The 25162-nt window shown below is 36.3% G+C and overlaps 1 long non-coding RNA gene across 1 annotated transcript in view; it reads left to right on the top strand.

Annotated features, from left to right (window-relative positions):
- Positions 1-24571, top strand: part of LOC123615154 (uncharacterized) — a 508039-nt gene extending 483468 nt beyond the window's left edge. The window contains exons 4-6 of the long non-coding RNA XR_006722712.2: positions 11791-11922; positions 14250-16129; positions 22129-24571. This is a non-coding gene — a long non-coding RNA (uncharacterized LOC123615154). The remainder of the gene's footprint in view (positions 1-11790; positions 11923-14249; positions 16130-22128) is intronic.
- Positions 24572-25162: the final 591 nt, after the last annotated feature.

Raw genomic sequence — 25162 nt, 5'->3', positions numbered from 1 at the left:
GGAAGTGTAAACAGTTCAGTGCCTCACAGACTCCGCTTCCTTGGGTAGTGGTCTCAGGTATCCTAAGCCTACCTCAGCCTGGTGCTTGTCTCGTGTTGTCCGGAGTTGCACAAATCATGAATCAAATGATGATCTTCACATTTTTTTGGACTGGAAATGATTTCTTCGAAATAAGTACTATTCAAAAGTCTAATATGTAAAAGAGATAAGAGTGTCTTCTCTGCTGGATGGAAACCTGTGGGATCTCACAACCTTGCTCTCTGCCCCTTTCCCCTCTTGATCACATCACACCCTTTGACAATTCACCTTGAAACTTCTAAAAATTTAGAGAACGAAAGTTTCTAAACCATCAAGTTTCGAAGAAATGGAATTTCATAGCAAAAGTCAGAGACTGCTTGAGGAGGAGATATGATGGAGGAACTCACACTAACGTACATTTGATTTCTAACTGAGCTGTATTAAAGACTCTTAGAATCACCTAATCTATACTGTGACACAGAGAGGAGAAAAGAAACAAATATGATACATATATAAAAAGTTTACAGGAACTCATTAAAATCAAGAAGGAAAGAGAAAAAAATATGTGTTATAATTTGCTGGCTAAAGATATATTTAGATACAAAATGAAGGTAATAAATAATAAATACCAAGATACAACTGTGAAAAGTTTGGTACCCCTGGTTATAGAATTAAAAGCATAGGCATAAACAGATGTCTGTTGTTTTTATAATAAAATCATCTGTGATAATTATAAGCGAAGTTATACTTTTTAATGCTAACAATGTATAACATAATATAATGAGTGGATCTTTGACTTCTTTGTGTTCAAAACACTATGGAGAATACACTAAGCTATCAATGGGAGGATTTTAGTGCCAGACCACCCAGGAGCTCATTGGACTCAATGAAGGGTGTGTTCTGTTTGGATGGTATGAGCGTGTTTTCCGGGAGAAAGAAGTTTTCAGAGTGTGATATATTAAGCTATACACATATGCCCTGAAGCATGTAGTGAGTTCAAGCATGTTTATTCGCTCTTCTATGCCAAACCAGGCAGGGCGAGATGTTTCTAAATCTCCTTTAAAGCAGTAACTCACAGTGCTTTCCTGGGAAGAATTCTTTGCGGAATGGTGACTGAGGGACTCAGTTTACTACCTGGGAACCAACCAACACTAGCTATAGATTAACCCATTCTTTTCCCTTCACAGTAAGTCTCCGTTGTGCTTCTCTTTAATTCTAGATGTGAGGAGACTAAAACATGAGTGAAAAAGAAATTGAACCTAGGTGTCACTGATGATAGGCAGGGATAGGAGAAATGAGTTATCTCATGATGTTAGGAATAATTTCCACTTATAAAAATAGGTATGTGTATGTGTATATTTATATGAAGTTTGCACCATGTTGCCAAGTGATGTCTGAGGCACAGTTGAGGTGCCTACTTTCTAGTAGGGCGAGACAGTCAGTAAATAGGGAAACAAACAAGATAAACTTCGACTGAAATAACTGGTACAGAGAAGATACACTGGGTGATATACTAGTAACTAGGAAAGGGTTTTCTCTCATTAAGTGTTTTAATTCATTTAATTAATTGAATTTTATCTTTCTTATAAAGAGTGTTGCCAGGGAGGGCTTTTCTGAAGAGGCGCTGTTAGAGCACAGTGCTGAGTGAAGCTTCTTGTCATGTGAAGTTCTAGGGAAAGAGTAGTTCAGGCAGAGGATCAGTGTATGTAAATCTCTGAGCAGGAAACAGCCTGTTAGTTTGAGGGAAGAGTATGGAATGCAATGAGTAAGGGTGGATAATGGTGGGAGCTGCAGAGAGCTGGGCAGAGGTCAGACTCTGCCTGGCCTTTTAGGTTATGATAAAGAGGTTGAGTTTAACTCCAAGAAAATTTGGAAGACACCTACAGGTTGTAGAAGAGAAAATGACCTAGCCTGGTTGGCTCTGTAAAAGAACACTTTGGATGCTGTGTGGAGAATGAAATATGCTGGTGGGATGTATGGGAGAAAGATTAACTAAAGGCTAGTGCTTGCTGTAGGCTCCCTGAGAAGGCATATTCCAGAAGCACTTTGGAGGTGAGACTGATGAACTTTCTGACAGTTTAAATGTGGCAAAGGGGGCAGGAGTTCCAAAGGGGAAGGGGAGGGCTCTAGAATAACCACACTTTTGGCTTAAACAACTGTCTATATTTGTCTTCCATTTAATGAAATGGGGAATGGCATGGCATGGCAAGTTTGTGAAAGAAACCAAGAGTTCTCTGCTAAGTCTGAGATATTTCTGAAACATCTAAATCAAAAAGCCAAGTATACAGATGACACACATGCAGGCTTTTTCATACAGCACTTGTGCAGCTAAAGCATTACACAAAGACACACAATGGCATATCCTTAGAGGTGGCACTCTTTAAAAACTCTACACAAACGACTAAGGATATGCTAGATGCATCATTGCTATGATTTAAGTCCAGATTCCAAGTCTCAATACCCAAAGTATCTTCCAAATCTAAAATTCACCGACAGTGGGCATGACTTAAAACATCAGACTTTTCCTCCCTTTAAGCATTCTAATCTATAACATGTAGTATATTTCCATTATGTCCAGTTGGAGATATTTTACTACTTGCCCTTCACCTCAGGTGGCCTGCCGGCTGTTATTTGCAAAAGATTAATCCTGGGGGTTATATTACATAAGACTATTCTTTATTTGACCTGAAACATTCCTTCACTCTTAAAAGACAGACAGGATGTAGCCTAATAGGAAAGGGTTCACAAAGCTCCAGCTCCAGTACAGCTGGCGTCCATTCTCTGCTTGTTGCTGCCAACGAGGCTGAGAGATGGCTGCTGTCCTGTGCAAGGCAGACTCTGCAGCTGGGAAGGTGCAATTCTCTGGGAATAGCCTCTATTTGGGCCCCCGAGGTGGGTGGCATGTTTATCTTTCCCCTTGAAAAACAAAAGGTCAACTAGGAACACATGTTTCTATGACAGCAATAAATTCAGAGGAGATGCTAAGTCCCAGCAAGTGTGGACATCAGGAAAGAGGGAGAGAGAAGTCGGCCCCATTCCAGGGGATAGGTCTTGATAGTACATTGAGTTACTTTTCATTTCAACTTAATTCCCACCTGAATTTACACAAGATGAAAGGCTTCAGTGAAGAAAATATGTGAATAAATGAATAATGCTCCAAAGATTGTAGTCTGGGCGGTCTTAATTTGGTCTTAGTGATCCTTTGTCAGTAAGCGACGCTATTGATTCTCAAATGGGTATCTTACTTGTTAGTACCGGAAATGACTTAGTCTGGTCTGCCTCTGCCTTTATTGAACAAACACATTTGTAAACACGTGATTCAAAAAAATTTTATTTTGTTGTTTGTTTTCAGTTGTCTAACCTATTTTATCCTGCCACAATTTTGCTATTTTTCTGTACATGGGCACCAAAATATGAGATGTGGAACATTTCATCAATCTCACATAGTAAGGTGGAAGGAGGAGAAAAACAAAAACAAAAGCAAATGGAAAGAAAATCCTATTCAGAATTCTTAATATTTAAAAGGAACAGACAGAGTAGTAGTGATAATCATGCAGAAAAATAACATCTCTAGAAGAGTATTCTGTGTCATTGATTGTAATGTATAAAAATGGACTCCAGGGAGTGTTACAAAACGTTCTCTAAACTGTCATAGGAGTAGAAGAAAAAGATACCAAATAGAATTTATTTTTATTTAAAATATCACAAATCTAAAGGGTACTTATTGTAAATTACTAAAAAAATTCATAGGCACATGAAGAAAAGGTGAAATTCTCTTCACTGCTGTCTCTTCATTCCCACTGTAGAAAGGTAATCTCTGTTAGAAGTTTGTTGTGTATTTATCCAGAGTTGGTCCATCGCACTTTAAGGGGACTTGGAGAGGCGGCAGTTTGAGGTAGTGGAAAAGCACCAAGATGGAAAAGTCACTTCCCAGGTCTGCCGCTCTGTGGCTTTTGGAGAATCCATTAACTTCCTTGGGACTCTGATTCCTGACGTGTAAAATGATGTGGCTCTTGGGAAAGGTGGGGTGAGACTGACCACCAACCATGGGGTACTGAAAGTTGGTAAAAGCTATTTTGACAATTTTGTTTGTCAAAATGACTAGGAGAGCCTCCTAATGTTCAGTTCCCTGAGAACAAGGATGCCAAGCGTTTCCAAAGCACAATAAAGAATTTTCTCAGTCTGAATCTCCAAAGTAGACTCTACAAGGAAAAAGCTAGAGCATTACTGAAGTCTCTTCCAACTGACAAGGCCTGGCATAGAACAGTTACTGGTGATATCGACCAATACCAACCCGTATTGGCTTACCAAGTGAATTTCCTACCTACAAACAAAACTTTTGTACATACCGTAAATGTTATACTGACATTAAACTGGTTTCTTTTGTGTTCTAATTCAATATTAAAGTCACTTATGTTTATATTTTATTATTTATTTCGAGGATCTCTCAGCAAGCATTTTGCTTCTTTTGCATTATGAAGATAGTCTGCTATCTCCAACCAGTTGTTTTGATTATTTTGTTCCTCCCTTTTTTCTTTCGGTATTATGTGCATCTCATTAGTTTTTTTTTTAAATAGAAGTTTGCCTCTTTTATCATACATGCAAATATCAAAGAAAACGTTACTATACATATTAAATGTATACTACAGCCTAGAAGCCTCAAAGCCAATGTTGCATTCAAGTGATTTTTAAATGATTATTTAATATTCAATTATTTTCTAAAAGGCTCCACAGGAGCCCAGTAGTCAAACCTCCCTATTAATTTTATTTCAAGAAAGCACTATTTCTAAACTGGCCTAATAATAAAAATTATAATAATCAGGAGGTCCAGAACAATACATTTGTATAATGTAAATGGAAATCTATCGCTTATTTCTTCTAATGCCATCACAAGAATCATCTTGTGTGATCTTCACAACAAATTTGAGAGGCTGAGTATAGGCCAAGTACTGTTATTTTAATTTTATACTGAAGGAAGGATAAGTTAGTACAGGGTTAGCTTGACATACAAAGCCTCTTCTTATACCAAATTCATTTTCTTTAAGAGTTTAAAAAATGCCACTGTGAACTTTTCTTTTTTCTTTTTTCCAAATATACTTAATCTGGCAAGATTCTTTCACACAGTGATAAATAGCATTTGTTATCTTTAAGGGAAAGCCAGCCAGTCTCCTTCCTAGTCTTGAGGTAAACAGAAGGCTGCCTGCTTGCCTTGGGTCTGCTCTTGCTAATTAGAGAATCTGTGGTCTGTTTCACTTTAAGGACCTTCTGGAAAACAGTAGTTCCTTTTTCCCTCAACCTTCTACACAGCTCTGTGTTAGAAGCAGCTTCTTGAATGCTCCTCGCTTGCACGGGGATGGCAGTGAGAAAATCCCTAAGATTCTGGGGTCTCAGAGAGCAGGGGGAAGAGAATGTCTGGATGAGGAATGAATCCATATATGGAACAAAAGCCTGAATTTTCATTCCTACTCCAATTTAAACTAAAACAAGGATTAAGCAAAAATCCTCTGATTTAATGTAAATACCTCTTCCTAGTTCTTTAGTTTAAAATCCTGAAGATCAAATACAAAATTTCTTTTTCTCACTGACTTCTACTCAAGCCCCACTACAATTTGTTTAGCCAAGAGTAAGATATTAAAGTTTGAGTTTTCACAGCCCAGTTTCCTTCCCATTTCAGCTAAAGAATTCAGTATTGCCAAGAGACTTCTGGCCACTTTTATGTAAATGAAGGTTGTAGCAGATCAGAGGGTAGAATAAAGGCAATGGAGGAAAAATTCAAGATTAACATAAGCAAAAGTCAACGAAAGTTGGGGGCAGATCAGAAAGAAGAGACATTTGGGAGAGCTACTTCTTTGTGGGAGATATTTTAAAATAAGAGATATGATAAAAGGACATATATTAGAAGATTTTATTAAGCATTAAGAATATATTTTCCATCTCTTCCTTTTTGGTAATTTCAAGAGAGACCTTAGTAAAAATGCAACTTGGTTTTAACTATTTCTTGGTTGACAGGCTGTTTGTTTGAAAGTGATGTTGACACTAGATAATGAGAAAGCTAGTTTCTACATACATTACATTAAAGGTTGACATTTTCTTCATGGAAAAGTCATCAGTGCATTCACACTCATTCAAAAATGTTAACTGCCTACTCCCCAGAGCTGAAATTTTTCCACGTAACTACTATCCAGCAACAACAAGAAGGAAAAGAAATGATGAGTTACAAATGCTAACCACAAATATGTCTAGATTCATTCTTGGTTATTTTTACTTAACTCTCCTTGAATATTTTTATTATTTTTCCAGTTTTATTGAGATATTATTGACATATAACATATGTATGTTTAAGGTGCACAATATGGTGATATAATACATGTATATATTGTGAAATGATTACCACAGTAGGGTTTATACCTCCATTTCCTCACATAATTTTATTTTTTTGGTGGTGATAACATTTAATATCTACTCTCTTAACAACTTTCAATTATATTATGTATGAATATTTTTTATTTAATGTTCCTTAACATTTCTTTTTACCCTCTGAAACTTTTCTTGGTTTGATATTCACTCATATAGTGAAAAATGTGAAATTTGAAAAATAAGAACTGCTCATGTTTTTCAAGTTGGTTCAATATTTGAATATCCACCTTGTTTGCAGAATGTGGAAGATATAAAGGCTGAACATAAAACATTCACTGCCTTTAATAAGGAAATGTTATACAAATACACTGGCACACATCATATATAATTAATTAAGGTAAATACCTGTTTCACATGCTAACAGAAGTCTGGACAGAGAGGAGAGCTAAAACAAGCCCCACCCCTAAAATTGTGTTGTTACTTCCATTTATTATCCACTGAGTCCTGAAAGAGTTTGGGACAACAAGACACATACCCATTTCCTGCTTACTTTATGACTTTATATTAAAGAATCATCTTTAGATCATTAAGTGTGTCTACAATATGAATTATTTATTTCTCCCTGAAGTCACATACGCTGACCAGAAGTCTCTACTATCCTAGGAATGATGTGGTTTTCAAGCACCACCATTTCTCTTAAGAAAACTTCCTGGAACTTAGGAAAATTGGGTAGAAACTCTTCAAAGTCCTCTTAGTATCATTTCTTGTCCTGTCCAGGTCATTGTTTTTCGCCAGCATTTTTCACATCTTTCCCTTCAGGCAGTTTGATAAATTTTTGCTTTTATGCTTGCTCATGGCCCCTCTTCTGAAAAATGAAATTAAACTCAAAAGATAGTTACAATAGTGATTTCTGTAACTGGAACCAAGCCAAGGCTATATGTGTTTTATATTCAGACCAGTTATGAAAATTTGGCATCACCTGTGTCTCTCCTTCCAAATCTGTGAATACATATGATAAGTGATTAGTGTGTGTGGTTTTAAAAATAAAACCTTAGAGGCTAAACCACAAAATATCTTTTGTGAAGTTGACACATCATTGAGTATTTTGTAACTGACTCACTGTCAGTCATCAACAGAATCTCCTACCTTTAATTCAGACCCTCTGCCTTCATTTTGTTACTTCAATTGAACTACATCTTCCCTTTGAGGTCACTGCTTACTTGGCAGCCGTCACAAGTGGTGGCAGTTTTTTCTCCCACATCCTTCATCAACCCTAGACTGGCTCTTCTCTCGCCTAATCATTCCAATTGGGTGTCTTCTCTTCTTTTTCAGAAGCTGCTCATCTCAGGCCGCTCTCCCTCCCTCGCTCCATAAAAACATCCTCTGTCAAATGTCGTGTCATCAGAATACTACACCAATTTTTTGTTGTTTACATCTACCAAGCCCTGGGTCACTCCATTCATTTCTTAAAAGAGTTTCCTGGCTCAGTCATTCTTTCCAACATTACTTATGTGATCATATGTGATGATTTCAACAGCCACATAAATAATCCTTCCAATTTTCTGGCCTGTTCCCTGACATCCATTTCTTCCTTCTCCTTGTCCTTCACTCTACCCCAGCCAATAGTCTCCCACAGTCACACTTTAGAGTTTGTCATTATCAGTACATGCCACTCCTTCTTGATTTCAATTAGCCCCCTTTGACCTCAATTCCCCTGGTGTCCCATCTCTAGCAACCCTACAACTAAAAGCCCTATGAACTTCTCACTGTTCCCACCATGTCCATGCTCCTCATTTAGTTTAGACTTCATTGTCTACATGATAATCATTACTTGACACATCTTTTCTTTTTTTAAATTGAAGTATAGTCAGTTTACAATGTGTCAATTTCTGGTGTACAGCTTAATGTTTCAATCATACATATACATACATTTATTCCTTTTCATATTCTTTTTCATTATAGGTTACTACAAGATATTGACTATAGTTTCCTGTGCTATATTAACACATATTTTCAACTCCATTGTCCTTTCTCCCTTCATCTCACCTGGCTAACCATACCCATCACCTTGGTTAAATCCCCTTTTCCACCTCCTCAGTACGTGGATCCACATAATTAAATATGCTGGAGGAAAATACAAAAAACATCTTAAGTGGGTCCTGAATGATGGCAGCAATTATATCACACTCCCCTAGTTATTTACTTTCTGACCACTTCCAACCTCTGAAACTCTCCCTCCACCTCATTCTTAGATGGTGCCTTTGGGTCCTGTTCCCGTGAGACAGTAGAGGCAATCAAAAGCCTACATCCACAAGTTCTCACCACTTCATCTCCCCATTTACCTGTCTGTATTTGCTTTTATTGTTACGGAAATTCTATTACTGTTCTCAAGACAAACCCCTCAGTTTATTGGCTAGTCATGGGCATTTCTCCAGCATTTGATCCCTACCTCGTCAACATTTTCATTTTTTCCTTCTCTGCTGGGATATTCTGTTTAAATTAAAAATATGCTATAGACTTTCACATCTTAAAAATCCCCTTTGATTTCACATCCTCTTCCAGATATCACCCCACTTTTCTGTTTCTCTTTATAACATTAGTCCTCAAAAAAGTCTCTGTTTGCTATTCTCATTTGTCTTCTTCTTCCTTGAATGCATTCACCCACCACCATCACCACCACTACTCCACCAAATATTTTCTTGATATTTTGGCGACTGATTTTTTTTTACATTATTAAGCCCAATGATGCATGAATTGGTGCTCAATTTTCATAATCTGTTAGCATCTTTTCACATGACTGATTATTCTCTCCTCTTGTTGAGATCATTTCCTCACTTTTCATGTTTTATTTTACTTAAATTTCTGGCTATACCTCCTCACTGCTTTGCTAGTTATTTTTTATTGCAGTGACCTCTAAATACTGGAGTGCTGCAAGACTCAGACTTAGTCCTCAGATCTTCTTTTACTTTTTCCACATTCACTCACTAGGATATTTTATCATCACTGTAAAAGCATCTATATGCCCAAATTTTAGCTGTAGGCCAGAGCTCTCTCTCAAAACCCAGACTCCTATACCTGATTGTTCTCTTGACCCATCTGAATGTCTACTAGGCATCTTAAACTTAGTATGTCCAAAATTTAAGTACCAATCTCCACTTCTCAAAAATTAAATTACAGATAAAAACTGCTTCTGATACAACTTTCCTCGTATCTGTAAATGGCAACTTCGTTCTTCCAACAGTTCAAACCGAGTCATTCCTGACTTCCCCTTTTCTATCACATCCCACATCTATCTGTCCTTTCAAAATACAGACAGAATACCATGACTGCTCACTATCTCCATGGATACCATTATGGCCCAAACCACCATCCTATCCTATTTGGTTTATTAAAAGAGCAAGATCTCTTTTCTATTTCTATTTTCTCTACTTACACCCATTCCACCCTTATAGTTTGTTCTCCACACAGCAGCCAGAGTGATCCTGTTAAAGTATAAGTTGTATATCATGTGTCTAGAGAGGCCATTGAGTCCTAGGAAATTGCTAGAATCTCTTTCCTGTTTCACTGGCTAGATGAAGATGGCAACCAGGCTCCAGAGGATGGTGGGTGCAGACTGGGTCCCTGGATTATCAAACAGAGGAAGATCATACACCAAAATTGAGGAAAACCATATGCCAAAAAGGAACACCTGCTTTGGATGAATATATAAATCTACTGGATTTGAGAAATTTTACATCGTTGAGTCAGTTTGTTCCAGGAGTTAGCTATACTCTAATTAATACAGATCATGTCATTTTTCTTTCATAGCCCTCCATGACATACAACTTCATCAGAATAAATGCTAGTCGCTTACAGACCCTACAAACTCTGGCTCCCTTCTATCTCACTGACCAAATCTCCTATAACGACTAACCAGCTCCAGCCATGCTAGCTTCCTTCCTGTGTCCCAAACACATTAAGCACAACCTCACCCCTGGGGCTTTGCATGTGCTCTTCTCTGCCCTTAGAAATACTCTTCCTCCAGGTATCTGACAGCAACCTTCTTACCACCTGCAGGTCTCATCTACTTTATCAGAAGCCTCCCTCACATTCTTTCTCAAACAGCAACTCTCCCCCACCCCTTGCACTTCCTGTCCCCCCATCCTACTTTGTTACATTTTTTTCATGCTACTCAAGACTCTGACATATTATATGATTTACTTGTGCATTTGTTTATGAATGTCTCCACTCATATTAGACTAGAACCGCAGAAGGGAGGTGATGTTTGGTTTGTTCACTGTTAGAGCCTCATCTACTAAAATATATAGCGTACATATTATATCTATATAGCATATATGTGCCACATAGTAAACATGGAGTGTACACTGGTGAATGAATTATTTATTGCCCCTCCTTTGAAAAGCGAGACATAATATATATTTGTGATGAAATCAATTCAATATTTCAAACTTGATATAAAGTTATGATACTTATAGAAATAGATCTAACCTGGACTTATGACTATCTAAGATATTCTTTACTTGGATTCAGTTGGTTATGTATTTGTCCTTCACCCTGCGAATCCTGAGCCCAGATTTTAAATGAAGTGCTACTTTAATGATGTCAGACATACAGGAGAATGATTTCAGCATTTTTGCCAGTCTATCCTGTTTATAATATATCTGGTTTATAACTAAAATTTTGTCAGGTTTGTTTGTTTGTTTTGGCCTTGCCTTCTTAAAGAAAATAGGGCTGATTTTCTCAGAAGAAAACCAAGCATATACCTTTGTTCCTAGGAGAGTATCTCTTATCAAAGTCAATAAAACAGGTTTTACTTTGAAGTTGTCTCCTCAGGTGAAGAAAAGCATGAATTCCAGGATTACATACTCACTCTGTAATGAAGCCATCACTGTCTGTGTAACCCACATCTATGTGGACTCAAAGGAACACACCATTGCCTTTCTCTGTTTCTGAGTATCAGGATGTATGCATCGCTGTGGGGCTTGTCAACCACTGCAAACTCTCAACAAACAATAAATCCTTGGTATAACAACTGTTAGCCATCATTAAAATAATAATAATAATAAACTTTAACATCAAATTTCTTAGTTTAGTCAACAGAAATACTGCTTGTCTACTTTTAATTATGCATTAGATGTGGCTTAAAACTACAGGAATTTGGTTACTATGATGTATTTAACCATTTTTTGGCCAATGGTTGCTATTAAAATTCAACGCTAAAATCACAGCTTAGTAATAAGTTCTAGAAGGAAATGAAACATATTCCCCTCCATCTCTCTGAATATTATATAAAAATAAAAACAACCACAAGAGCAATAATAAGATTTATTATTTTATGAACTGGAATGGTACCCCAAGAACGGTGTTAGTTTTTTATTTATTTATTGCCACTAAAATAGTTTTCCTGGACTACAGGTGCAAGAATGTGCTGGGTGAGTGTGGGCAAAGGGCCAGAAGAGAACTTCAAGCTTAGTCAAGCGACAAATCACTAAGGGATGTGTAAGCCACAGCTACATTAAGGACTTTGAATTTTATTTGGAACAGAAGGTAATCATTGCTCATTTTCTTTCACTTCTTTTTTTCTACCCCACTCTTTGCTCTTCTTCTTTATCTTCTCTGCTTTATTTTTCCTCCTCCTTTCTTTCCCCTCATGTCTTCCTTCTCTCCTTATATTTTATTTAAGCACAAGAAGTATCATTTGTTCATTCAAGAAATCTTTATTGAACACCTAGTACATGTAAGATACTCTGCTAGATTCTGAAAAAATTTGCTCTGGAAGACAGACCTAAATCCATCTCTCATAAAAGTTAGAGTCTGGTGAACAAGGTTGACATGTTCAGGAAACTGAAAACAACCCAGTATGACAAAGTTAAAAGCAGGGAAATGTCCAGAGATGAGGTCAGAGAAAAAATCAGGAGCACATCACAGGGGGTGTTGTAAATCAGATCAGGAATTTCAGTCTTTATGCTAAGAGCAATGGGAAGCCATCAAAGTATTTTAAGCTTGGAGATGATACGATTTGTGTTTATGAAAGATCACACTGGCTTTGTGTGGAGAATCAATTGGTGGAGGAGAAGAACAGATAAGGAAACATCAATAAGATTCTATGGCTATAGTCTCTGTAAAAAAGATGGTAACTTGGAACAAGGTGGTGGTGATGGTAGGAGAGGCCAGTATTGCAGGAGGTGGTAGAGGTGAGGAGGAGATGGAGGCATGGTACTCTGTTTGAAAGAAATTTGAGTGGTAAACACATCAGAAATTGTGGTCTAACTGTACCCATAAAAATAATTAAATAAGCAAGCACTTCCTCCTCCAGCTTCCAGAAAAGTAGCTGATATCTTTTTTATTTTTAAATTTCCTCTCCTTTTATTCGCACTTCTTAATATGGTTTCCATTCCTCTATGCCACTAAAATGGTTTTTAATAGGGACTCAAATAACCTTAATAACGTTCAAACTACTAGATATTTTTCATTCTTGACTGCTTAGCATCATTCAATTGCCTCACTTCAGAGCACTCTAGTCTGTGACTTCCATGACAGTAGAATCTCCTTTTACCACAGTGGCCACTTTTTCCCTGTCTCTTTTGCCAGTTTGGCTCTCAGTTCTCTCCTGGTCTTTAAATGTTGTAGCTGGTCATTGTTCAATCCTAGGCCCTCTCCTATTCTCACCCTATAGTCTATCCTCATGCCATCTTATTTAAAGTCATGCCTCTAAAATTTACACCTCCATTTCATACAACTTTTCTGAATTCCAGACTCAAATCTAACTGTGTATATTAGATCTCCACTTTAATTCTTCACTAGTACCTCAAACTCAACATGCCCATTCGGGAAGAACAGTAAAGGACAAGGTTTGGGGCCAGATTGATATGCGTAATTGAAGGTGTCAGTGGCTTAGATATATTGAAGGAGAAAGTCTTTGAAAATAAGGTCAAGAAATTGGGAAGCCAGGAAATTGGATATATTTTCCATGAGAACACTGAAGGTACCTAGAAGAATGACAAAAACCCTTAAGAAAATACTAACAAACTAAATTCAACAGCATAAAAAAATTATGCACCATGACCAAGTGGGATTTACTCCTGGAATGCAAGGAATGTTCAACATATGAAAATTGATCAATGTAATGCATTATATTAACAGGATAAACAGAAGAAAAATAACATGGGCATCTCATTTGATGGAAAAAAAGCATCTGACATAATTCAAGCACTTTTCATGATATAAAGACAAAATAGAAATAGAAGTAAACTACCCCAACATAATAAAAGCTATAACGAAAAATCCACAGTGAACATCATACTCACTAGTGAAATACTGAAAGCTTTTCCTCTGGGATCAGGGACAAAGCAAGGATGCCTACTTTGACCACTTCTATTTAACACAGTACTGCATGTCCTAAACAGTAATTGGGCAAGAAAAATAAATAAGAGGCATCCAAATTAAACAGAAAGAAGTAAAATTATCTCTGTCCACAGATGGTATGATCTTATATGTAAGAATCCCTGAAGACTCCACAAAAAAATTTGTTTGAGCTAATAAAATGAATTTAGTAAAGTTGCTGTATACAGAGTCAACACAAAAATCAGATGCATTTCTATATACTAACAATGAACAATCTGAAAATTAAGAAAATAATTTAGTTTTCAATAGCATCAAAAAAATACTCAAGATTTAACCAAGGAGGTGAAAGAAAGACTTATACAAGCAATGCTATAAAGCATTACTGAAAGAAATGACAGACACAAATAAATGAAAGACAACCCACATTCACAGACTGGAAGATTTAATATTAAGATCTCTATACTTATCAAAAAGAGCTACAGATTCAACCCAATCAGAATTCCAATGACTTTTTTTTTTTTTTTTTGCAGAAATAGAAAAGTCCATGTAAAATTCACATGGAATTTCAAGGAACTCCAAACAGGCAAAGCAATTTTGAAAAAGAACAAAGTTGGAGGATTTATACTTTCGTATTTCAACACATACTACAAAGGTACAAATTTACTATAATCAAAACAGTGTGGTATTGGCATAAAGACAGACATACAGAACAATGGAAAATAGAATAGAGAGCCCAGAAATACATCCTTGAATATATGGTTAAATTCTTTTCAACAAGGGTTCTAAGACCATTGAAACTGGATATCTGCGTACAAAAGAATGAATTTGGACCTTTACCTAATACATATGCAAAAATTAACTCAAAATGGATCAAATACCTAAATTTTAGATCCAAAACAATAAAACTCCCAGAGGATAGCATAGAAAAAAGCTTCACAACACTGGTAATGATTTCTTTGATATGACATGAGAGGCAAGGCAAAAAAAAGCAAAATCAGACAAATTGAACTTCATAAAAGTTACAAATCTCTGTACATCAAAGAACACTGTCAACAGAGTGAAAAGGAGACCTATGAAATGGGAGACAATATTTGCAAATCATATATCTGATAAGTTCTCTATATAGAGAACTATAAAGTTCAACAACAGAACAAAACCTTGTTCAAAAATGGGCAAGACTTGAATTGATGTTTGTCTGAAGAAGATATGAATGGAAATAAACACATAAAAAAGTTCAACGCCGTTAATCATTAGGTAAATGCAGATGAAAATCACAATAACTGCATATGTAATAATCCCAAACTAAAAGCAGTGTTTATGCCCATTAATAATAGAATGGATAAACAGAACAGTAAAAGTGAAGTATCCAGATATACCTGCTATGAATCTGAAATACATAACGTTGCCCCTAGTCAAACACAAAAGACTGCACATTGTTATTCCTTTTGTATATGTTCAATACAAAGAAAAATACATAAAAAGCAAAAGTATACAGTATTCAAAGTTAAGAAAAGGGTGACCTTTTTGGACAAGGGAGGGATAGAAATTTGGAGGTGGCATAGCAGAGGACATTTGAGGTGCTAGATAGCCTATATTCTGATCTAAAAGTGCTAAAAGTGGCTACTTAGATGTGTGCTTGGTATTGATTCATTAAGTGCACACTTAACATTTTCTTGCACTGTTCTATAAATATGCTCTATGTCTTAATTTTTAAAAATTCTAAATGTAACAAAACTACAAATACCTAGTAATAAAATTAGTAACAGAGATAAGTTGCCTATCTGAAATAAACGATAAAACAAAACCTGAATACACTGGGAGATAACCTAAGTTCCAGAATATATAAAGGCATCTTACAAATTGAAGAAAAACAACTAAAAAGGAAAAAGTCAATCAAAATTGGTAAAAAAGATGAACAGGCAATTCACAGGGGAGACAATGCAAAGATTAAAAAAATTATTTCAAAGATGTCACCCAGAGTTCAAAGGAAAACTCAGGAAAATGCAAGTTAAAACAACAATAACATATTTTACTAATCATATTTGCAAGCATTTATAAAATACCTGTAACATTCAGGTCTAATAACATGAGAAAACAGAAACTTCCTTAAGCCATGTTGCTAGTGGGAGGGTGTTAACTGAAATTTTTCTTGAAAATAGTCTGGCAATATCTGTTATAATTAAAAATTTTAAGTCCTTTGTTTGGCTCTACCAAAATGATAGTACCACATATAATAATATACGTACAATTTGTTTGTTTGTTTGCTCCACTTCTTACAATGGCTACACTGTGAACAATCTGAGTTTTCATTATGGATGGAATAAATCTTTGCCTACACAACTGAAGAGCTGTCCATAATCCATTGCAAAATGAAAAAAGAAAGTTGCAGAGCAATGTGGTCATAACTTGGGTATGTAAAAACACTGCCACCTAAACCCATTTATCTGTATAATGGCTTGTAAAAGATGTGGTTAATCTATTACTCTCAGAAGTATGGAAGTGGATGAGGCTGGGGGTCATCTGGAGATATTTTTATCTTCTTTTTATCTCTCTGTTTCATTTGTTATAATGAGCATGCATTTATATTTTTGAAAATCAGAATATTTATAAAGAAAAATGTTTTATTCATTAATCAAATATATGGCACTTTTCCTTCTTTTCCATGTAACCTCATACTTTTAGCTTCACCCATTGAGAGCGCCCGATACCAGTTGTTTCTTGCCCATTTTCATTAACTTCCCTTGAAACTGGTCTAGCTATGCTAGCTTTTCTTTCATTATAATGGTTATTTGCATTCTACAAGTATTTGCAGCTTGTTAAGTTGGCTCTGTGGCCAAGTTTAAAAGGGGATTCTGGTAAATCCCTTCCACTTACAACACTTTTATCTATTAATTTGCTATAGTTCATTGCTCTACTTTTGTTTACTTAAAGATTTCATCTAGGTTCTTTATGCTTTGCCAGCCCCCAAAGGCACACTTTTCTCTTCATGCATTCCAGTTTCCATAGTACTATTTGCTGGCTTGATTCTCCAAGAGACAATCCTTTTATTGAATTTCAAAGACTTTAGATTTAACCCAAGATAAATGTTGAATATTGCTTGAGGTCCAGGAAAGCATTAGACACTCTGTGAAAGAGTGGCCCTACCTCTAAGTTCAAAGCAGCCTGACTGAAGTTCCAAATGCACATTCCGCTTCAGTGTACACTGTCACCATAAGATTTCTGTACCCTGGGCGCACCTTGACAACTCAAATCCTATTCTTATGGGATCAGTTTCTTTCCTTTGGGAATTCATGGAGAACACAGACTCTATGCTCACTCATTTTTCTGTCTCTGAAAGCATTATTCTTATTTTAAATTCCAGGCTTTTAAAGTCACAATGGCCCCAAATGTCCTCATGGTTAGGCACAGACTCCTTTCATGACTCTTCGATGCTACAGTTAGCTTAAGCTGGTAAAATCCCATTTAAAAAGCTCGATCCAACTAGCTGTCCAAACAGGTCTGCCTCATCCCATTCCCATCTCAATATTCAATAGTTGAAGTATCTGATAGAAAATATCCAGTCAAAACTATGCTCTCCTCTCCCTACTCAATGACCACTGGCTTCCTTTGAGTTTTTTCATGTCTCTTCTGATTAATACAGTAGCCTTCTCTCTGAGCTTTTTACCTCTAGTCTCCATCATATTAATCATTCCATCACACTTCTGTCAAAGTTATTTTCAAAAACTGAAGAACTCAATTCCCTCTCTAAAAAAATTTGATGTTTCTCCAATACCTACAAGAAAATGACTAAAAGACTTTTAAATGTTAAGGATGTTTCTCCAAATTCATTTCTTCCCATCTTTCTGATCTTGACACCAGTATTCTGCCAGCATTGCTCTCCCCTAAAAATGACAGGCTTTGTCATGCCTTCTTGCATTTGGATATACTGTTTCCTTTTTGGGAATGCCTTTCTGACTCTGTTCCGCTTGGTGGAGTCTAACTCATCCTTACAGACTCTACTCAAGTGTCACAAGCTCTGAAGCCTTCCAGACTCCTTTGGGCACATAGCTGTTCTTCATTTTTGTCTTCATAGTACTGTTTAGAGTTCTATTTTAGCATGAATCAGATTGTATTTTAACCATCTGACTCCATATTTTACCTGACTCCCTCCTTAAATCATGAGTTCCTCAAGGGCAGTGATGATAACCTTATACCCACAATGTCGGGTTCAGTTCCTGACATGGAAAAGGAGTCCAGCATGTGCTTACTCGAGGACTGCAGGGATGATAAAATAAATGGATCTCTTTCACAGAAATCAGGAGTCTTGATATTCTACAAAGACTCTTGTTAAAACTTGACTAAAATCAGGAAATGAATCAGAGAGACTTCTCTGTTATTTTGTTTAAAGAACATCCTCTCATAAACTTCTGTTAAGATTCAGTGGAAGAATGACATCAATTTCCCTCTTTTCAATCGTGGACTAAATAATATTACCAAAACATTCTACTTTTAAAAACTGAAAATTTGGTTTCCAGACTGCAAAATGTCTCAAACTCGTGTCTCCTTTCACTATTACCAAACCAAGGTTGCATTTTATTTTCCACACAAAATTTGATTTTAAGAGTTCTCAGAGAAATCTCTTGTGTTAGTGAATTTGTACTTAAAGTAAAAATTCTGCTGATCATTTTGTGATATTTTTCTCCTCCATTATAACTATGATTTATCTGTTGCAATCATGGTGTACAGCCTGCTAAAGAATGAATTTTTATAGGTACTCTGGTAGAATATACATATATATGAACACAGAGAAAAAATACTTATATCTCATCTCATATGTACACATTTCAGGTAAAGGATCTTATACTTAGAAAGCTTAAGTAATTTATTAGCATGAACAACCCTCCTGGTTTGCCCAGGATAAAGAGGGTTCCTTGGATGCAAGACTTTCAATTTTAAAACCAGGAAAGTCCCAAGCAAATCAGGAGTAGTTCACTCTGTCACTTAGCCAAAGTCACAAAATAAGTCACAGATACAAAGCTCAAATTCAGTCCTTTATATGTTCCCAAATTTTATGTTCCTATCACATGCTGCCTTCTTGATTTGGACTTTATCCATAATATTTATTTCCACATTGTAAATCACATGGTGTCAGTAACTAAGATTTTCAAGAGCAATAGATAAATAAATTCTAGCGAGGTATTTTAACAAAATTTTAAATTACGGATCAGTAGCATACTTTGATTTCAGCTCCAGATGTTCATCTTCTAATTATATGCCAAAATTGCTAGCTGATAGATTTATTTTGCCTACTGCTACATTATAAAACTTATCTAATTACTATAGACTAGTTGTTGAGACTCTCAAATTAGACTATCACTCTACTTTCACTGTGAAAATAGTAGTTCTTAATTTTTTGTGAATGTTCATGAAGTTTTAATGTCCCTCAATGTGCCTCCATTTCTTCCCCTAAAACCATGCTTCTCCAATATTAGTATTAGAGAGATTTATAATAAATAAAGAGGAGGAAAAATGATAACATTTGCATTGTTTTGAAGAAAAAGGGAGCAAGCTAATGAGTGGGTTACAGGGAATGCAGAAGTATGTCAAGACAAACTGGATGAGGGGACAGCAAAGGTTTAAAGGGGATGGCACATACCCTGACTAGTTCTAGAAATCTTTTCCAAAAGATATCTGAGCTTAATATATTGTCTTGTAAAATTTCATCTCCAACCTCTGTCCATTTTTAAGGAAATACTGTACCCTTTCTTGCATATAATTTCTAAAGCTTCAGTTTATTTTGATTATATTCTCTCCAGGTACACTTGATAGAATATTGTAGGTATGATTATATTTCCAAATGTGTCTTTAACAATAATCTAAAACTTGAATCTTAATATTAAAAAATTGAAATAAATAGGAAAAAATAACATTTGTAGCATTATATATTTATTTCAACAAACAACAGTATGGTACTGTACAAATTTTAGACCAAGGGTTAAGGATTTTGAGTACGTGTTTTCATTCCACACGTGATTAGCTGGGTAACCCTAAGAAAACCACGTGATTTCTCTTTTCAGTTTTATATTAGGAAAATGGGAAATGAAATAAGTGTCTTACCTTGCCCACGGACATGGAAAGAAGTTCAGCTATGTGACCATGATGCGTGCTGGGAAGGAGAGTGTTTGATAAATCTGAATAGGAGAAAGGTTATTTGTTATCTTACATGTAACTGTGCAATAGTTATATGTAAATCCAAAGAGAAACTAGGAGACTTTGAGGCAATATGATTTGGGTACAAGTCACAAAATACTTGAGCTCACTCAGTGAAATCTTATGCATCCTCAAGTTTGTGAATATTGTAGCACACTGGTGCTTCTTAAACTTCACTATGAGTATATGTTATCTACAGAAGCTTGTTAAACTGCAGATTACAATTCAGAAGGCCTGTGGTTAAGGTTGAGTATTTGCATTTCTAACCAAGTCCCAGGTTATGTTAGTAGTACCTGGACCAGGTGCCACATTTGAGCAGTAGAGTAGGTTTCCCGAGCACTTGGAGAGATGATGAAGATAAGTGGCACTGTGACACATAAACAAGAGTCATTCTGATGTAGTGGACATTAAAATATGAGACTGACTTGGAATCTGGATAGGATATGAATTTGAAGTAGTAATATGACAAGGGGGACCCCCCCAAAAGGGTAAAGGATACCCAAGAACAGATTGGAAAGAGCTTCTGGTAATTGGTGGTTGAGAAAAGTTTGGATATCTAGCATACAGAGGCAACATGCTTAAAAACAAAACAAACTTAAGCAAAATAGCAAGGTAGAGAGTGGGATGTTAAAAAAGTGTGCAGAGAACAAATTTGAGCAAACTTCTTAATGAATCAAAGTAAATGGAGACAGACGCTGCTGGGTCAGCTTCAAGGCTTCAGAATGAAAGGGGGATTTTAAAAACTGAGCAGTAACATCTGTACAATGTAGGGAAGACTCAAAACCCACTAAGAGAAAGGGACAGAGGATGAAGAGGCTTTGACAAGAAAAGAAAAATTAAGATGCTTTTCAGGTGGTGGCAAGACAAAAAGGCAAAGGAAAAAACAGTCATGATGGATGTTGCAAGTCATCTCCTTGGGGAATGTGACCCTTGCTGTGAAGAGTGAACAGAAGAGGGAAGTCCATCCAAATCCACTGGAAAGGAAATAGAGAAGCAGTTAGGCCACAGAACACAAGAAGATGCCTGCTGTTCTTCGAACTAAAGTAACCAAAGAAGTCAGTGTAGGAGTTGCGAAGGAACAGAGCCTGAATCAAGGGACAAATGCAGAATGGAAAGAGAAAAGTCACAAGAGAAAGAAGAAGTCACACTCAAAGGGTGTCTTTGCAAATTAAAATCACAAAATTGATTATTTTTATGATTCACTATTAAGGAAAAAAGGTGACATCAGCTCAAAATTTAACAAATTCTAGCTAAATGAATTAAAGACTGATGGAAAGGGACTGCATCACAAGAATAGAAACCGTTTTTAAAAGCTGGAAAGAGCAACATGATTAAAGAACATGGTGAAATAAAGTGGTAGGGCAAATCATAAAGACCAATGACCAACGACTGGAAAGCACGATACAGAGGATGGAGTGAAGGGAAAGAGTCTGCAGATGTAGAAATAAGAAATTTATTCATCTGGAGGAAGCTGGGCAGTTTCCACTCATCTATGACACAGACACAATGGACTGTATTTGACCCCTGGCCTGGTGAGCCCCAACAGACCCTCTCTCTTTTGGTTCTTCTCCCATAAGCCTCACTCATTTATTAGCAGTATCTTGTCCCACGTTCTTTCCAAAGATATTTGAGACTGTTAAAGAAAACCAGAGCCAGATAGTAATGTGGTAAAAACATATTTTGTTCAGGAACTATTGCAATAGAGGAAAAAGAGACCTCAGTATAGGACTGGGCTCAACTCCAAATACAGCAATGACCAGTGGGAATTTACAGGCAAGAAGCAGGTTGTGGGGATGGGTGGATAGAAATTCCTAAGAAGAGACATCAAGGGTAGGGAGAATTCTTCCTGAACTGACCTAACAGGATTCTTGCTGAAGGCAGGCCAGGATAGCCAGCTACCACCTGGATGGGTCGGGGAATGAGGGATTTGATCAGATACTGAGGGTTGGGGATTCTCACTAAATTGAGTAGCAGGATTCTTGCTAAAACTGGGTTATGCAGGCCTGAGAACAAAGCCCAAGGATGAGTCCTAGTAAGAAAAGGGCTTAGAGGAGCCTGATTAAAGTTTGATTAAAAAGAGTCTTTGTCAGTCAACTCTATTCATGCTCTGCCTTGACTCTCTTGGCCTTTCAGTGTTTGGCTTCACCATTTCCTGAACTTTACTTTTTCATCACTGCCAACAAAGTACTAAGGCTCTTCTCTTTTCTCTTTTTCCTTCAGGTCCTGACAGATGACTGACTGAGCATCTGATAAATGAATTTGAGTTATGAAAGTAATGCTTAATAGTAGTTTCTATCTCATTCCTCCCACACATGTTGGTAAGACTAAGTAATGTTCACATAGGAATTACAGGACCAGAAAGCAGATAACTTCATTTTGAGAGTATTTTTAGCTGCATATACTCCCTGGAAAGATCGATCCTATGTGATAGGCAGAGCACTATACTTTTTAAACATCTAATTGGACTTGGTCCATATCCAATTCTGCCATTACTCAACATTCTCAAATGTATTTTAGAGTTTATCAGAGGAAGGGAGGGGAAATTATCCAAAAACAAATAACCACATTACTGATTATGGTGTATCTCATTAAAGAAACCTCTGAGACATGCACAAAAGTAGGCCAGAGATACAATCAATGACTTCCATGTTAAGGACAAAAGGAAAAATGATCCAGATTGAAAATAATTGAGAAAATAATAATTTTAGCAGATTATACACACGAAAATAGCTAGTGTCTTTCATAATAGTCACCAGAGGAGCTATCAAATGATGATGTTTCTATTGCTCAAGACATTTTTGAAACACTTTCTCGGAATTTTCATCAGGACCATTTTATAAGTCATACAAGAAAATTACTCCCATAAAATTATAGTCATTGCCTGCATATTTGCCCATTTTCACCATAGCATCTGTATCTTTATTTTTAAAAGCAAACAAATGAAAATACTTATTATGGAAAGTTATCCAAGTGAATATAAAGGAAGGGATCAACTTGGCATGTTGGGATAAAAACCTAAGTGACATTGAACATAGTTATCAATTTGAATTGCTTTTAGGACCAAATTTCCTGACTTCTTAGTGGTACTGCATCCTTTTGACATTTGCTTTATAAGACAAGAAAGAAAACAAAGCTTGATTCATAATTTCTTTGAAATAAACAGGATAACATATTCCCTTTGTGATTTTCTTGGACAGGAAAAGGAAATAGTTCTTCAAAAGACTAACTTGGAACAATTTATTTATATGCTTACAGTTGTCAAAGCAGCAAGTTGTATAGTAAACTAAATTTCTAAAAATTTTAGAGTCATTTTCGAAACAAATTACAATGTGTTTCTTTCTCTCCCAGCACGAACAAGATGAAATCCCTATGTAAGCATATCACTCTGATGTCCAGTTTCATAGAATTTAAAGATCATGTTGCATGTCTATCATTGTGTTAAGTATTATCATAATATTTTTGTGTTCTTTCCTCCCAGTGTGAATCAAAACCACTTGATTTGAAAATATTTTTCTTTATAAAAGGAGGATTGATCATAACCTCACATGTAAATGATTCTATTTCTTTGGTATGTATTTTTTAATTAAAAATTCCCTAATTAGAAATTATGTATAACAAGGCCAAATTAAGCAGATGTCAATAAAAAGTTTATTTCTTTCAAAAAACTACCTTTAAACATTCATACTAAATGTCCTCCTTCCTTATATTTTAAAGTTAAGTGCCCTCTGGTTTGGGGACAAGCCAAGAAGAGCTAGAATAGTCACTAGGTTTAGAATAAAACTGATGTCTTTGCCTTCCATCTACAAACACAGAGTTTATTATAACATTAAACCCTGGCATGTTTAAAGAAGCTTATATTCTTTGAAAAAGAAAAAATGTGGGTGTGTATATAATTGGTAGGAATAATAAAATGTACATGCCATATTTTCAATGAGGTAGAGTAGTCACAGGGTTAAGGCTTTGGGCTTTGGACTACAGACCCAGCATTAGATCAACCCTTTCCCACTAAGCAGCACTGTGACATTGAATAAGTTGCTTAAACTCTCTGATCCTTGTTTCTCAAGTATCAAATGCAGATGATAACACCTTCTTCAAAGTCTTATTATAAAAAATCTTAAGAGAGTATATAAATAGTACTCACCAAAGTATTATGCCTAACACATTATAAGTAATTCAGAAAATACTGGCTGCTCATTATTTATTACATTAGTCAAGTCCACTTAAGAACTGATTTCAAGACCTCCTGAGGGAGGGGAGAATATAATGTCATTCTCTTTGCATCCATTTCTACATTAATAAAAAATGGACATACTAATAGCCACCTGGAAGAGCTATGTGAAGACCAAACATTCCTACTATAGGATTCCTTCATTTAACAGAAATCAGCTTAGGTAAGGTGTTAATCCTGTGCAAAGGAGAGGTTGGACTGCATTTTGTTTGGAAACCAATAAAGGATTTTCAGCAGTAAAGTGGTATGATATGTTTAAAATAATTATTTGGCTGCCATATGTAGAAATCCTTGAAAGAGAGCAAGACTGAAAATAGCAAGATCAGATGGGAAGTTATCACAATGACTGGGGCAAAAGATGATGGTAGTGAGCAGGGAGGGACCTGGACCTCCATACGTGGAGCTGACACAATGTACTAATGATTAGATAGCAGAAGAAGGAAAGTGTGAACACTCTAGGATAATTCCTCAGTCTCTAGCTTGATCAGTTGGAACAGGTAATGGCACTATTTCATGGAATGTAGATGGCAGAGAGGGAAGTAGGTTGAAGAAGAAAGGAATCAAGCATTCTCAGTTGGTTGTGTTGAGTCTGAGATGCTTACTAGGTACCCAAAGGGAGATGTCCAGGAGGCAGTTAAACATTCAGGTTTGACATTAAGAAGAGGGGACAAGTTAGAAATAAAAATGTAAGAGTCATCTGGGTATCACTGGCAATATCAAGCCACTTAATTAGATGAGTTTAACAAGGAAGAATAGATGCAAGAAGAGAACTCAAAATGTTCTCACATTTAAAGATTGAATAGACAGGAACAGCAAGCATAGGAAAATGAGAGGAAAACCAGTGCAGCGTATCGTGTCAGAGAAACCTAGAGAGGAAAGTGTTTCTCCAAATAGAGAACAGATGACAGTGTCAGGTGCTTCGGAAAGGGCAATAAATGAGATAGCACATGTGAAAGCACCTAGTGTACTTCCTGGCACACAGTAGGTACTTAATAAATGCTGTTCCTTTCATTTTCTATTTCCTTT

The sequence above is a fragment of the Camelus bactrianus genome, chromosome 12 (genome assembly GCF_048773025.1).
Source record: "Camelus bactrianus isolate YW-2024 breed Bactrian camel chromosome 12, ASM4877302v1, whole genome shotgun sequence".
In the NCBI taxonomy this organism is placed as follows: domain Eukaryota; kingdom Metazoa; phylum Chordata; class Mammalia; order Artiodactyla; family Camelidae; genus Camelus; species Camelus bactrianus.
The sequence above is the reverse complement of the archived record's forward strand: the minus strand, read 5'-3'. Positions and strand labels throughout refer to the sequence as shown.